General features: G+C 35.0%; 1 protein-coding gene across 3 annotated transcripts in view; it reads left to right on the forward strand.

Annotated features, from left to right (window-relative positions):
- LOC115440977 (protein muscleblind) overlaps positions 1–17,719 on the forward strand; it is a 253,444-nt gene that overhangs the window by 50,999 nt on the left and 184,726 nt on the right. For 2 of the 3 annotated variants that reach the window (XM_037441982.1, XM_037441980.1), the window contains exon 3: positions 6,474–6,507. The exons of the other annotated variant lie outside the window; for it this stretch is intronic. The gene's annotated coding sequence lies outside the window, so the exon portion shown is untranslated. The remainder of the gene's footprint in view (positions 1–6,473; positions 6,508–17,719) is intronic. 3 annotated transcript variants of the gene reach the window in all.

Here is a 17,719-nt window from a genome sequence, read left to right on the forward strand (position 1 = left end):
GCATAGCGTTGGTCGTCCTAGTCGCAGGTGGATTCGCACTGCGGCCCATGATCCGATATCGCGCCGAGCCAGTCTTTATTGCACCCGCGGGACCTGCACTCCTATATCATCGGGGTACTCTCTCCCCAACCCGTTGCTGCAATTATTATTATTCAGAATATTTCGATACAGATATACAGACATTATTGAAAATATCTTCTGTTAACGCTTTTTCAGAATAACTGAACGAATTATATTTTCCTAAATTTTAAATTCGCATTGTATTACCTCTATTTATGACATAATATTTTGTAAAAAATATGAGTGACACTGTCCCTCTCCCTAGCATTATAGCAGTGTGCTTAATTTTGCTCGATAAGTACCTATTATTAGAAAAATAAAATGGGACGAAGTCTTTTTATATCCATTCGTAATTTTATTGATTTGAATTCACATACATAGCCAGTTAAATCATCATAAAAACAAAAGGTGAAAATATTCAATTATTCAAAGTCTAAAAACGGGATAGGAACACCACACATCATGTCGACGCGGGACAAAATTAAAATGGCGCGAGATTCGAAAGCAATGTTGCGAGTGTTCCGAGATCACATCAAGTCCGTATTTATTTACATGTAATTAGGTCGGTGTCAGTGATCGACGGAGGCGGCGGACGTCCGTGCGGAGGTAAACAATCCATTACGAGGCTGTCAGAGCGGCGTGGCTAACACGCCCGCTGCCGGCCCGCCAACTCGTGCTTATGGTGACTAGGTATCCCGATTTCGGGCAGATAGTTCCGTCGCTTGACGGATTGTAGCAAAACTGAATATGAACTGCCTTTTATTTGGTGTTCTATTTTAGTTCCGTTCGGGGACGGTGCCAGAGAGAAAACAATCATATGCTGTATGGAAATTGTATGCTGTACATAGTAATGAATATCTGATGGAGATTTGGTCGACTTGCAAATCTGACTACTTATTCAGTTCATTTAAAATATTGTGTAAATAAGTACATTATTCGAATGTATACATTGGTATTAAAAATTGTGATATTATGTAGTACGAATGTCTGTATAGTGAGCATCAAAATATAAATTACGTAATGAACATAGTAAACGTATAGTTAAAACGGTGACAATACGAGTACGTCACAGACTCAACTATGAATATTTAGTCGTGTATATTAAATAAATATACTTAAACAATAATTTTGAACACTGTTGCACACTTTCATTTCAAATACTTAATATACGTCTTGTAAATAATCAAACAAAATATCAATAACAATAAAGGTGTGTAAGCTTAAATAATTTGTTTATTCAGGGACAAGTTTATCTTAATTTATATTACTTTTATTTATTATTCAGAAAATTAAAAAACTCAATGCATGCTATTATAATATAATAAACGTAACATACTCAAAATAAAGCAAATAAATCGCGATTAAAATAATGGTCACTCTACATCTTATGCATATGGAGTATTATGGAGTTCGAATATGGCCGGCGAACACGCGAATTTAGACTAGCTGCCTATTGTATAAAGTCAATCAAGTCAGGGTTGCTATTTCCGACGTCGTGCATTAAAAATTCATTTCATTAACACTAGCTATTTCCGCGACTTTATATGCATCTTACGAAGGTCGGGTGTTCATTGTAGATCGTCTCACTCTAATCATAGTAAAAAACTGTGCAATACAAATAATATACGATTTAAAACAGTACCACCTCAAAGTTATTCAATACTAGTGGGAACTAGGAACGATAAACTTGAATAACTCCGGGATCGATATGCTGATTTCGAAACTGTAGGTACGTACTATGGGAATTGCATAACATTTTAAATAAAGTATTTATTTAGTCATGGGAATAAATAAAAAAACTGATTTAAACCTGCAAATTAAAGTGTGCGTTAAAAATATGGTGCGTAAAATACGATTTCGATCAACAATGAACCTGCGTGGTTGATTGGACTCGCAGTACCTATTACCGAGAACTGTGACAAACTAGCACAGGGATGACATAACTATATTATACAGCCATGCTGCAAGTCGATCTGTCCCTTTAGCTTAGCTGGCTCAATTAGATTATCACTGTTAACTGAAACCAGTGTGAACTAACAGTTTAGACCTACACCAATCATATTTCTGTTGACTATAATTTTCCATAAAGCTCGTCAATGTCTCCATTATTATTTTTATAATATAGTTGTTTATAAGTAATAAAACATACTTTTTATTACATTACTCAGTTGCTGGTTTAACGATTAGGTTTAATCTAGAAAAAAAGATATAAGTTCCTCTAAATTCTATACGTGAAAATATATTAAAATCAATAAACATGAAATAGATCATTTTTATATGAAATGGTCTTTTGTACTATACTAAAATATCCAGAATAATAACATTAAAATATGTTTGACCAGTGAGCCTCACAAAGCAGACTTCAATGCAGTAATCCATTCAATGTATCACCATGCAACTCGCACTCTTATCTTACCACGTATAGCCACGCCAATCCGTTACCGATATTTAGGCAAAATACAAATTCTTTTCTGTTCCGCATCAATGTAGACCTTATGCCCGTGCATTTGAGTCGCTATTCACGACGCCAAAAGAAAATTTTACAACGTTTTACAGTGGATAATCCCTCTGATATTGGAAGGCTCGTCGATGCATTCACTGGGATGCACGAAATTTTCTATAAGGATAAAAGCAAACAAGATAGCCATCGGACCAATGTTGCGAGCCTGAGCCGTTGCACATACTTAGATAATGCTGCTAAACCACCACGATTCACGGAGCCAGGCTGGAACGAAATTGGAAACCATTAAAATCATATCAACGTTTGCAAAGTAAAAAGAATCACCTGAGACAATATTTTGGAATAGTATTTAAAAGGAAAAGGCATTGGCAATAACGCTTGATGAAGCATTATTTCACAATAATATTGGAGTGTTTTCACTCTTAAGTGGGTGCATTTAATAAATTTATATTAAATCTACCACACATAGACGAACACACGAAAATCGTCGCATTTACGTCGAATTAAACAGTTTGGGAATAAACCCTTTATCTTGTGTTTTTTTTTCCTGTACAACCTAAATTAGATGAGTACTCTCGAGATACATTATATATAAAATAATGTGAGTTAATTGAATTAGTGTTACTTGTTTTCTATGCACGGTCCCGGCGGCCCAACGTACAATATGGCTAGTATCATTTAACTTTGTATATATACTTGGCAAATTTTTGCAGTTTAGGGCCAATGTACGGACTTAAATTTTTCGTAATTTTGGTAGAATCTTATATTATAGTTGATCTATTAGTACTATGTTATTAAAATACGTTGATATTAAATAATTGAATAATAGTTATAGTTGGTTTAAGCTAATTTTAGAAAAGTTTTAACTATCTTTTGTCTTTGGCGTCTTCGTAAATTTAGGAAAGTAGGTAGGGTGTATAGGTAGCTATATTCTTTTTATTACACGGACAGTTCAAAGTGACGCCACTGGACCTGATAGTAACCGGACTGGGGTCCATACAGAAACTCTTCGTGAATTGACACAATTATGCTGACATGTTTGAACAGGATATACACAGGCTGATCCCAGCATGCGATTCATTTATTTGGGAAAATATATCCTACCATCAATAGCACCACCATTCAAGGTCTTCGTTCATATTAATTAATGAAAGTAATGTTATATTTTAAACGACATAATAGTTTAAAATGTTATTAATTAAAATATTTTTATTCGCACGTAAACAGCTGCCGATGGAGCTGAAAATTTACAATCATTCAGGCTCATCGCAAATATTTGTTAGGACGTTTCGTTTGTTTGTTTTCGTGTGGACTATATCGAACGGTATATAATACAAGGGATTTTTTGGCTGGTGCCAGAACAACACTGACAATACGCCGTCGCTGAACGTTAAAATGTTCCCGTTTTTGGCGTACACTCAAGTTAGTTAATGTTTCTAAAACAACGCTGTGAACACGGGGATACCTATTTGTGGCGTAAAGTTTGGACGTGACTTGCTCTATATGTTTTTGGTAGAGCGAAGCAAATTGCTAATAATATCGTTCAAGTGTTCCATGTATAATTACCTATTCATCCCAACACATATGTCCCTCATATTGATGATAGATCAATCGGTTTTAGATTTGAAAATTAATGCAATGTATAGGAAACTGCGTGAATTTCGTTTTAATCTCATTTATCGATCGAAGCGCTGACTTTTAGCCGAAAATAGTAAGACGGCTATGCCGAGACTGTTCTCGCATGGATGCTCAAATTAAAATAATTCCAGACTCTTCCCAGCTGTCTGTAAATGGAACACCGAGATACCTTTAAAGTGTATGTAAAAACAACTTCGTAACTGTTCTTGAGAAAACTTCCATATTGTTTTTTTCTTTTTGCATATTATGCACTCAATATTTGCTTGAAACAAGTTATGGAATTTTACTATTATTATAATAATTACATATCATTTATTAATTTCCTTCTAACCCACAGGGTAATTTTTACTTTTTAATCATAAGGTTATTTTATCCTTTATATTGTGAACTTTTTTTTATTAATATTTGCAAATCGATATTACTTAAATAGAGCCATTTCCAAACTCCTTAAAAACGTCTATATGCAAGTAATATGCATCGGCTAGTTGCAAGGCAAGTACAGTAGTTGAAATGAGAGTCCAGTTTGTCGCCTCGTCAGCGACAATTAACGCGGGCTGCGGCTCATAATTCACTCGCAGTGACATTCGCTATCGCGCCGCTCGCGTCCACGGCCCAACTGAAAATGCTACTTTTAACCGCCACCTACGGCCACCCGACCATTCCTGACGTGTCGCATCGCTGTTTGTAATTTAAATTACGAATTTACATAGTTTATTGCTGTTTAAGAACGCAATTTGTTAATGTAGGGATTTATTTTGCTTTTTCTGAGCTACTTCAGGTTGCCTTGTGTTTCTACATAAGATTATCGCATGTTATACTGATGAAATAATATTGAAGTAATATGTTTGTAGAAGATTCTGTATAATAATAAAAATACTTTTAATAATTGTACGTCTTTTAATAACAATTTGCTAAAGATATCCCAGTAAACCAACTCGGAATTTACTGTCAAACGAAATCGTAATTTTTTTGGATACAGGAATTAAGATTGTTAATTGTAATTACTTAGATATTTCTTTGTGCCCTGTGGCCTCTTTATTTACTCCCTTCTCACCTGAATAGTTCCACGAAAGGGAGCAATTAATTCTCACAGTCTAGTCACGAAAATTTTTCATTTTAATTAAAGCTCCGACCGGCGGATCGCTGGCTAATTAACCCATTAAAACAGACTCTCCTTTCATTTTGTCTTTTTTTCCTCGGCTTCCTTGCGATTTCCGAAATGAAAATGAAAATATGGAGAGCGCATGCTGTGCAACATCTTATAATTTACTTTGTACGCAATTTTGACTAACGTCGAGTTTAATTGTTTGGGTCGTTGACTTGGATATTCCACGAATGAGTATTACTATTGAGTAGTTTTAATTAACGTTATAAAGTTAACATTCATTAACATCACGCTACAAAAACGTTAATATCGACGTAAAATAAACCATTACTTATCAAACAAAACCCAAAGTGTTCGTCGAATAAACATTCGGCGCTTAGGCGTTAGTTAATTAATTAATTAAAATATTTTCGTCATTTAAATTTGTCCACTTCTTTCAAAAAGAACGTGATAAAAGTTTTAAACAATATAATTTACCAAAATGTCCCCTCTTATAAATAATGCTGGCAATTTTTATAGTCAGCCGACACGAAAACAAAAGCATTTATCTTATTGAACAGTACAACAAAAGAAAATGTTTTCTTTGGCTCGACTGTTAAGAAATCAAACTAGACAACGGACTTGACACTGATCCGATAAATTGTTGTTTTCTTATAGTTTCTAGTTTTTAAGAGTAAACAATATAACTCTAACGCAATCAAACTATTGACTACGTCGAAAAAATAAATAAGTTCACAAAAATATAACAATCATATCACTTACAAGCAAAAGTAATATTTAGTTGCAAACAATCCCGAAACCGCAATTTTTACATTTTTTTTATGAAACGGTGAAATTACCATTAAAAAGATTCCGTCCACAATGCTCAGTGAAACTTGTTGCCGTCATAAAAGGGAACTGCGAAACTCGGAGACAATGGGCACATGTCAGCCGACGTAAGGCAGCGTGCACAAAGCGAGTGCCTACAAGTACAGTCAACAAGACAAGCGGGTAAAGCTGCGATCATCTGAATGACGAAGCAATTACTCGCATTCAGTTCGCAGCGCAGTCAGTCGAGGCAAGTGGTGAGATTGGTTTCAATAAAAGCGCAGTCCCCTCCCCCATGTTTTTCTTTCATCATTCCCAACTTTGAATGGTGTTATTCAACTACAGTAATTAAAACAGTGTACCGTGCCGTTTTGTCATTTTAATGATTTTTCTTTGTTTCAGGTAATTTCACGGATTTGCCGGTTTAAGACAAAAGGTATTTTTTTTTACTAATTTATCAAAACTTGATTCTTGGTTAAAGAATAATTTATTCAAAAAAATGCGCAAATCCAGGAAAAAACATTACTTTGATGTTATCAAGTTAAGCCTAATTAACGTTCTCTCATTACGTTTTATTACCAACAAAGTTTTTTACTTTTCCCTCTCGGAATTTAGTCTTTTATTGAATTAATTTCCTTCACATAACACGAACAAACCCGCAAATTATTATCAAAGCAATTTATATCACTTAAGACCGCCTGAAAAATTCATTGAAGTCGTAAATAATGGTAAAACAGGCGGCATAAAGCCGTCCGCGGCACGCGCCGACTACTGAACGGAAGAAATACTATCGTCCGACAAACGAATCATTAAAGTCCGCTTTAAATGCTCGCGCGGGTGCACTGATTAATCATCGCTTGGTGATTAATTAGTGGTAAAAAGCCGATGAAGAGCACAGCGCTCCGCCAGCCTGCACCCACCCTTATACAAGATTAAAAAGTGTAAAAAACAACGAGATACCACCCGTGGTAGGACTGACCTCTTCAATTTGTATTAACGTCAGACCGAGTAATCCTGTACGAGATGTTTATTTCTTGAACAGATATAGCTTTTATTTAACTCGGCTTTTTCATAATTGCACGCATATTGTATTGTTTGGTTTAATGGATTTGTTGGTGTTGCGTGGAATGCTTTTCCATGTTTAATTGTAAGAGTTTAGTGGCTTTAGAGTTTTAAATCTCTCTGTTTTGTAAGTGTGAGGGTTGGTTTATTTGCTTGTATGGTCTATATGAGTCCCTATATAGCATTTAACATTTCTAAGTTTGACGACCGAGCTGTTTTAACATAAAGGCCTCAAAATGTTCAGACATTTTAACAAAAGCGTAAATATGAGAATGTAAAGTTACATTTGATCTACGTGCATGCAAATTCTACAGAGTATAAGTCATATCAAAATTTATAAAAATCGACTTATATAGATTAATACGTAATTTATTACACATGAAATTAGAAACTAGAACTTTTTATAAGAAAAATAATCACCCACTACCAATTAATGCACGACATTGCACCGCGTCTCACCTTCAGACTTTAAAAGTTAATTCTCATAATGCTAAATAATTACAGAGAAAGTATGCCAAGACCAACCATAAACCTTATAATGAGAAAAATAGAAAGGAAAACAAAATGTTTACACAAGTCGTTTAGTATGCAAAGTAATTTGTTGAATAAGCGGTTATGTGTCATACGCAACGCGCTGAACATTTGGAAACGCAGTTACAGGGTTGTTAAGCAGAAAACATACTCTAACTGATTGGCTCGTTCATTGGACTCGTTTGACGAATGAGCTCCCGCCCAATGCCCAAATAAGCCGTTACTCATGTTACGGGGGGAGATTTAAATGTCGCTTTTTTAAGATGAATATTTTACAGCGGGCTACTCCGTAACTCATCGCCATTTTAATACGTTAAGTGTACATTCATGTGCGAATTAAATTCGCCTTTTCGGGTTTTATTGTGCACTCTCGATGACTAATGCCTTTGACCGTACATTCTACTTTACTCAAAGAGATTAGCCCATATTCATAAAATTTTATCTTACGACCGCAATATCTTTATCTGGATACTCGTATTTACGTAACACGCAATCCTCACCTGAAACTGTGGCCCTCACTATCCATCAGTTCGGTTTATTATGTTACAACGGTGGATTTAATTTTCAATGGTTATTAAATTTCAACCACATTACGCGCAACGTGATTCATAACGAACATAATAAATTGACTTATTTATAACAATGTTACGAACTCAGCGCGATTAAGTAGGAAATATGACGTTGAGCCGAGACTGGATGCTCCTCGGTCGACTCGTAATTACAATAATTGCGAAACTTTCTCACTATAGTCTTAACCACAGTCGTTCATTTGTATTTATGCACGCCGCGTAAACAACTCTTAATGGTTTCGTTTTATATTTTCCCTGTGAAAAAACATTACATCGCCGAGAAAATACCTTGAGATTCTCGGAGAAAAATCCTAGTTCAAGTTTACGATTCTTTCATAATCCTTGTGTCGAAAACACGTAAAATTTCGTCGAGTTTTATGCAGACGCAGCATCGTTGGGTCGGATGGGTCGTCCGGTCGGCGCTGTAAAAATATTCCCAGGAAACAAAACAACGTGTGACGTAAAATGTAACAGATTACGGAACTGTGCGCGTTTACTGCGGAGTGCGGACGCATTACTTTACAGGCCCTCATTGTGCGCGGTGCGGCGTAGCGCGGCGCGGCGTGGAGAGCGCGAGTGTGGCGGGCCCGGCGCGGCCCCAAGATACGCTCCCCCGCTGTACGCTCGCACAACCGCTGTTGTGTACTTTATGTTTAGGGGGTAAGCCCGTGAATTAGATATTAGAATGTTATTGCCATGCATTCTGCTACACGTGTGTTTTCAATATCATTCATACGTAATTGCTGAATCTGGTTTAAATAACGTTGGATTTTACGACAGTTTAGAACTTTATCTTAAGAATAGCAAATCGAAACTTGATTATATTATATAGCGTAAAATATTTGTAACAGGTAACATCGAATAATCCTACATTTTAGGCAATAAACTGTATTAATAAGAATCAAAGCAAACAATAGTAAACTCAGACGAAAATAGTACCTATTAACAAGATCACAAAATCCATGCGGCTCTTGTACATTGGTTTAATAAAATATAATACAGTGCGTAATCTTAAACCGTTCGATACCGAAGGTGACTCGCATTTATCTCACCGCGATCAGGGTTTCCATTTAAGTTTGTTGCTTGTGCAAGTATCACCGGAGATCACACAGCTCAATGTCTACAGTGATATCTGATATTGATAATGAAAAATGAACTCTAAATGATTTTTTTTAATTACGCAATTTAAATTATTTTTTTGTTCTTTTGGACTTTTTAAATTGTATTTTCATATCTGAAAGAGCATGATTATAGAACATAATTATAATTAATAATACTATTTCATATATTTATACTAATGTTAGACATCGAAATGTAGACTGCAGCCTTCATGGTCACGCGGCAGACCCACCCCGTCATGATGAAGGTTACAAAGTCTTCAAAACATCAAGAGAAAATTATATTATGAAAAACCCGGATAAAATAAAAAAAAATGTTGCATTTCTATAATTAATATTTATAGAAATATATTTTTTCGTAAAATGAAGTATAGAAATGTATTGCAAGTATGAAACAAATAATAACATTGTTAACAAACTTTTTTATTTTAAATGCAAATAAAAATGAAAAATTCGAGTTCAAGTTGTAAAGCCAGTGTGTCTTAATTTCAGCTTTCTGTTGACACGAGATATACACGAAATTGACTCGAAAGTAATGTACTACGACTGGCCGCGCTTCTTGGCTACAAAGTACAAAATGTACATAATTAGGAAAGTTTTTACGAGCGGTGGGTCGCAAGTCGCTGTCACAGGCTGACACGGCGGGGACCGGAATGGGTGACGATTATTTTTAACACGAATCATTTTCTGATTCTTAGTTTACTAACAGTTCGTGTTTATAACTTTATCATGCTCTAAGAAAATTCCGGTCCATACATGGCCGTTTTACAAAAAAATACGAATTAGGTAAGTTTGTGACCTCTGGGAATGATTAAATTAAACCAAATTAAATCTATTTTAGTTTTCTGTGTTATAGGCCATATTATGCTCTGAGAAAATTCTGGTCTATACATGGCCCTTTAAGAAAAAAAAACGAATTAGGTAAGATAGTTAGCTGCTTACCTCTGGGGATGTTTTTTTTACCAAATTAAATCTATTTTAGTTTTCTGTGTTACAGGCCTTAATATGCTCTGAGAAAATTCCGGTCTATACATGGCCCTTTTAGAAAAAAATACGAAGTAGGTAAGATAGGTTGTGACCTCTAGGAATGCTTTATTTACCAATTTAAATCTATTGCAATTTTCTGTGTTATAGGATTTATTTTGTTTTAAGAAGATTCCAATGTGTACATGGACCTTTGGGAAAAAAATGAAAATTAGATAGAGTAGTTTGTCACCTCTGGAAATGCTTTATTTACCAATTTAAATCTATTTTAATTTTCTGTGTTATAAGCTTGTTACGTATTCTGAATAATATGATAAAATTATGCAGATAAAAATAAGCCACCGCGATAATTAAACGTTAATCATAAAATGCTGTTGTGATAGAGCCGGCGCCACTTCCACCCATTTCATGACCTAATATCGCGTTTCTAGAACGGAATTCAACGATACAAAAACTATAGGTTAGCGGTCACGAACGAATCAGAGGAGTTACCGAGCGTTATAAAAATAATTGCCTCTTTTGGCACGACACCGCGTCAACTGCGGGTTCCTTGCCCTAAATGAGTCTAATTACAAAAGTTTTTATTACTAACAGCGCGCCAAAACCATCCACGATCGTATTATCGCGTAGTCTTACTGGCGCTGTCTTTGTTGCAAATCTCATAAAGTTTAATATTTTTAAAATATTCTATAAAAATTCTTCAACACGGAATTGTGTCGGTGGGTATTCGAAACGTGCCGGTTCGCGTTCTCAATATGCGCTGTTAACGTCGACTTGTGAGCAAAAAGCAAAGAATGCCGCGCATTTCTGGATCCTACTACGCATTTACAAGCACGTGGCATCGGGTGTAAAAACACCCTTGTATTCTGTACCCGTTCAATTAATAGTTTAGTAGTTTCAAGCGATAAGGTTCCTTTAATGACGTAAGTTTATTTAACCTTTGAAGCGTTATTGAAATCTAATTACATTATAGAACGGTATGTAAAACATAAAGGTGTGACATGTGATATTAGAAAAAATAAGACACAAAATCGAAAAAATAAAATAAATTTTAAGTTATATAATTGTAAAATGTAGGTAGATATTGTAACTTTGATTTATTTAACTTTGCGGATGACTAACACTTCAGTCCCCCCCATGACCACGAAAGCTGCAAAGACTTCGAGACGTCGGTAAAAAAATTAAAATATAAGAACCACGATAAAATCCAAAAAATAGTTTATTTTTAATGTGTAACATTCGCGTAAACACAAGAAATCATTAAACAAAAGTGAATTATTATGCTTTAAAAATAAGGAATAGTTTTAATGAAATAAAAAAGAATTTACATAAGGTTAGTGAAGGATAAAAGAAATCCAATACTAAAGACGGTGCGTAGTCGGCACGGATCTCAAGAAATCACGTACGTCTCGTCCATGGCGCCACATTGACTGCGTTTATCTAGGTTGACTGCTCAGCTTTTCACATGAGATGTTTTTTATTGATTCTGTATTAATAACAAGAGTTAATTTGCCGCTACGAGACATAAACAAAATGTAAGAGCTGTATTTACGTAATGTGATTAGATTTATGCGCGTATTTTTACTGACAGACACCTTAACAATTATTTTTTAGAGCTAGGAATAAATAAACATATTTAAACAAATAAAAAGAATATCAATTTTTCTTTCGTATTATATGAATTTATACTTATTGATATATTTAAATTGAATTCAAGGAAAGAACTATCAAAGGCGAGATCAATAATTCCACGTCAAATAAGTGGGAAAGAAACCCTCACTCGAACCAATCAACTGTTAAAGTGTTCGCAACATAGCCATAAAAGCTAACGATCTCTTTTTCTTGATACTTTATACATATCTAAAGCTGAGACTGTTTAGCGGAAGTGAGAATAGAATCGGGAATGCATACGAAGTTGGAAATCCCTAGGCACAAGAATCGACACTCGTGGAAAGCGCGACTTTTCACATCTCGGAATGCAAATGGGTTTCATTATACGGTGAGGCGTGAGGTGTGGGATAGCTACTTGTAAGCACTCGGTTAATGCCAGCCGTCACTCGTCATTTTGCCATTTATCGTTGTCGATTTAAGATTGTATTAGGAACTTGTGGTATTTCTGATCATGAGCAAACTTCAGGCAATGCGACGCTATGTCGCCTGGGACTTGATTTAGAAGGAAACATATTCAAATATTTCTTGTTAACGAAATCGTCTACAAGAGAATATAAAATAATATATCTATTTATTGATATCGTTTCAGACTTGGTCACGTTAATTCCTTTCTTTAAAGGGAAGTTAAGAAACTTCATTTAGTCAGTAATTAAATATTTTAGTCTTCTTCATACCTAAAGAGCATTATTACACTATACCAGAGAATCCCGGCTATTTAGTATAATAAGCAGTAAATTCACACAAGCCTCGGCTGCGTGCTATCAAAATGACCACAAGCTATCGTCACATGACGTGAAACGACGCGCCATAACACCCAGGGCACGTTGCATGCGTATATATTTGTCCGGGGTGGTGCGGGCCACAAGCACCTTGCACATGCACTGTCGCCGCGATACGCCACGTCCCACGTGATGTATGCGATGCTAACGTGTTCTCCTTCTTGCTTAACACCGTGAACACTCACAAGGCATAAATTTCAAGTTAAACCCACAACTTTAGTCTAGAAATGTGTGGAATTCACAGAATGAAGTTTTTACAACTTCACTAACGTTTTCACCCGCTAACTCTTTAAATTATTGCGTTTCGGTACCTACTCCCTCCACATACCGGTGTGTACTTAACGAAGATTTACGTATGACGTGAACTTTCCTCTGTCGTAAATTACTAATAGCGGTGGAATTTGAAGAATAGACGGATGAATTTATCCTGATGCATGAATAATGATCGAGTATGTAAACTCCTTTTTCTAACCAGAGCAAGATTCTTTCTAATATATTTTAATTTATAAGCAGGCAATTATTGTCACACTATCCACTTTCCACTATTAAACATAGAGTATAAAATTGCACACCTTATGATCAATATTCTGTGAAATAAATTTTCATTGAACTTCTTACTTGAAAATTTTCTTTCCATTAACCAACAAACAAAACATAAAATAACAAAACGAAAGAAATTCAAAGAAATGGCACTGCACGTAAATTGACTGCGCACATAATGTATAGAGTGAAAAAATCGAGCACGATTTTTAATAAATTCTCGAGGGAGCGATTAAAAGTGAGATAGTCGAGGTGAGGAAGTCTGTGGGGGGGGAGGGTGGCACGGGAAACGAAGACGCAATATCGGGACCACCGGGGTATTCCCGCTTCAAAACATTTGCATCTATCTAAATGAAACCATATTATCGATGTTACGATGCACTTATTGAACAAGTTATGGCGCTTGCAAAATGGTTATGGAAATGTTTATATCGACTTATTATAAAACGATTGCATCTTTTATAGCTCATGTTTGTTGCTATGGAACTGTGCTATATATAAATATAATGCAAGAAAAAACGTATACATGGCTAAAATTACTGAATCACCTCATTATTTTTAAAAAAAGAATCTTTACAATGTGCTCAGTGGCAAAGTTTTCATTTGCAGACAATAGTAACTGTTTTTTTCTAATATATCCACCATAGTAAAACTGTTATTGGCCTTAGTATTTCTGCAAGACTAGCTCGCGCTTTCTGGATGCTGAGGTTACCCCGGATATATTCGTTACGGATGCGATTCAATCGTCTAACCAGACATGAATCTCTTTAAGGGGGAATTTCATTTGTAAGTTTTACAGTCGTAAGTTCTACGTAAGCTAAGTCGAGAAAAATAAGGACGTCTGATTTAGTTACCAATTTATTATTTTTTTACATTTGTACATTTTTCATAGGTATATTACGTAAGATATTAAACGCGTCATAAATCACTTCAAGGGGAAATTCCATTTGTAAGTTTTACAGTCGTAAGTTCTCCGTAAGCTAATTCGAGAAAAATAAGGACGTCTGATTTAGTTACCAGGTAATTAATTTGTTTACATTAGTACATTTTTCATATGTATCTTACGTAAGAAACTTACTAATATAAAACTTACAAATACGCCTAACTAGCATGACACTTAAGGGAGTATTCCCACACCCATATGATTAAAAATGTCAACAAACATAATGAAAGCCTACTTTTTTGGTATATGAATAAAAAATACCCATAAATTACCGTGCGGTAAAGTGTCCATTGCGGGTTACAACAGCATTCATCATTATTTGCGTCAATTAATTTTAAATAATTGTCGTGATAAAATATTATAAAAGCATTTATCTTAATTCATTCAACAAAATTGTTTTTGTCTTTTATTTGTATATTTACTTATTTATTAATGTTTTAAAAATGTATTCCATAATCATTGAAACGTGTAAGGAGCCGTTCAAGTATTACGTAACGCAATTTTTGAAGATATTTGACCTCCCCACTCCTCCACGTAACGCGGCGTAACGTTTTCTAGGGCCCTTATTCTGTATGATAGTGTAAACGCGTAACGCGGCCGTGTCATGTTATCTTCGAGAAGTGTGCGTGGAATGGTATTCTGTAAGCCAAATTTCTATAGTCCTAAACATGTTGCGTTGTGTTACGTGCTTGTTACGCACTGTGAAAATAACGCGCGGGATAGAGAATAAGGCCCCAGTACTCCCCGCTCCCCCTCTAAAAGTTATGTAACTCTAAATTTACAATTTTTTTTCTAATATTCACAATTATTTTACGCAAAATACCGGAAAGTCGCTTAAATATCTTTGTTATTGTTTTAAAATAAAAAAAAAACAATATTGCATAACTCTTTGTAGGGAACCTCCCTCCCGCCCTTGAAACGCATGGTAACGTTTTACAAGAAAATTGCGTTGCGTAATACTTAAACGGCCCCTAATCAACGAATTATTTTTTATATAATATATTACATTTAACTTAATATAAATATTATAAATAGTGTATTTTCAGTCTTATAAATAAGATGTTACAGCTGCTATTATCGTGAGCTACTTGATGTAGTTAATTGCGTTTGAAAAACTATTATATAAAGGGCGGCCCGGAAAATTACAATATGACCAAGAATTGCATTATTGCCAAGCAATTTTCTTTTTATAAAGCTGACCTAATTAGTGTACAAATCTTATATACTATAGTAATACCAGCCCTGTATTATATACTACCCACTGCCTTAGTCCAGCACACTAGCCCAGTGTGGATGGGCAGACTTCACATACTTTCGGAATTCTTATGGAGAATTCTCAGGTATGTAGATTTCCTCTCGATGTGTTCCTTCGCCGTGAAGCGAGCAATAATTCTCAAGAATACACTCATAACTTTAGAAAAGTCAGAGCGTGCCTCTAGGTTTTGAAACTACGGCCTTTGGTTCCGCAGAGCGTTCCATTCCCATTAGGCTGTCATCGCTTTTCATAGTATCTAACTTAATTTGTATTTTATTAAAAAAAAAAAGGATTAATTAGCCTTCAGTTAAAGTGGCCACTACTCCACATTGTACAAAATTAAACGACACCCAAGCACCAATGAAATTCACAACACGTATTCGATTCTTGATTTCCTCTAGAAAGAAAGCCGCGTTTGCAGCGAGATTCGGTGCCCGCTCCCAGCCGCAATATGTATGATAAATAAATTGCTATCCAATATCAAATGGAAGGCAATACCGGTGAAATGTACAAAGCGTTTACTCATATTACATGTATGCCTACGACTGATTTCGAGCGACATGAGACCTCTCAATCGGGACTTAATATTTGTGACTAACAGTGAAATAAATTATAATATTGGACTTATATTATATATTGAAATACAATATATTATCTCTTTATTTAACATATATATTTTAATAAAGTGTTATTGTTTTCTACAAAGCATTGTTTATTTTCGGCTTGACTAAATTTTGATATTACCTATCTGTTAGTTCGGAAGGCAATTTACTCCCGCTAAAAATCATCGACATAAAACTCATAATTTCATGTACCATAACAAGTATATATATTTCCATCAAAACTCAATTCATTTTAAACGTAAAAATAAATTGAACTTATCGTCCCGAAAAACGATCCTGTTTCATCCACAATAAATAAAAAAGCAATTTATAAATAGCAACATTATGTACAAATGAACGCATGTTTCAAATAAGATTGGGACACATTCGTGTAAAAACTGTAGCGTAAGTAAAAAATCGCAATCTAAAAAATCGGTACAAAAACACTCAAATACAGTCTTGATGTCATTCTGACTCGAGGACAAATGAGACGAAGGAAATAAGAAATATTAAACGTGACTGGAATGTCAAGAAATTTTCCATGCAATGATACGCGTTTTGTACTTTTACCACGCGTGAATGTAAACCATGTTGCTTTTATGGAAATAGCGTTATTATAACAAAATAGCTGTTACAAAAAAATTACTGCTCTTTTATTCCGTTGTTTTTTCCTCCGTTACCTTTTCGTACGTTAACGAAATCGAAATAGTTTCTATATGGAATCGTCCCAGGGTATAAGTCCCTATTAGTATTTGACCAGGTTTTACTTTCCCTAGTAATTGTACAATGGCCACTTCCCGTTTACTATTAACAAGATCTATCGGAATATAATCGTCATTGTATTCTCCCGAGTTACAAACAGATTTACCTAAATTATGCAAATCTAGCTTTTACCTGATTATCGTGTTCCTTTGTGGATCTATTTACTAACTCAACTATACTACTTACATCTAGTTTAGTATCAATCCGTAATACTCAAAATAAATCTTCAATATAAAGTTGTATGTCGTTATTCTTTTGCATATCTGATGCGAGTAGTTTGAAATTTTCCCCGTGTAAATCACGTATGTCGTCGTATTTTTCAGTTCCGGCCGTCATGTCTTGGCTTGTCGTGGTTTACTCGTTGTCTCATATCATCTGTTTCTTCACGACGTTTTCTTTCATCGCATGGTAGGATATAAAAATATTTATGGACACAGATTTAGAAGTATTTTATTTATCCATGTGACATCATAATGTTATGTGAATATGCTATATCTAATTCATGGTTTTTATTTTAATACTGGATAAATGACCTATAAAGACTTGAAGCGATGGGTTGTTAGAAGTATGAAGTTTTTCACAGCAGTTCCTTACATAACGTAGGTGAGGGCTAAAGGATTTTTGAAAATTCGTCTTCTGTGGTGGTATAAACCCGTCAGACTTACGGCTAGTCAAATAATAAAATTAAATAGCTCCTTTTCTTTGATGTTGTACTTGTTTATAATAATCAAGATTATCACAATATTCCTACTCAAACGTTATTACCGAAATATGCCAATAAACTATAATAGGAGTCATAAACAATTCTGTTTGCTAACAATCCACACAGGTA

Source organism: Manduca sexta, chromosome 23, assembly GCF_014839805.1.
Source record: "Manduca sexta isolate Smith_Timp_Sample1 chromosome 23, JHU_Msex_v1.0, whole genome shotgun sequence".
Lineage (NCBI taxonomy): Eukaryota > Metazoa > Arthropoda > Insecta > Lepidoptera > Sphingidae > Manduca > Manduca sexta.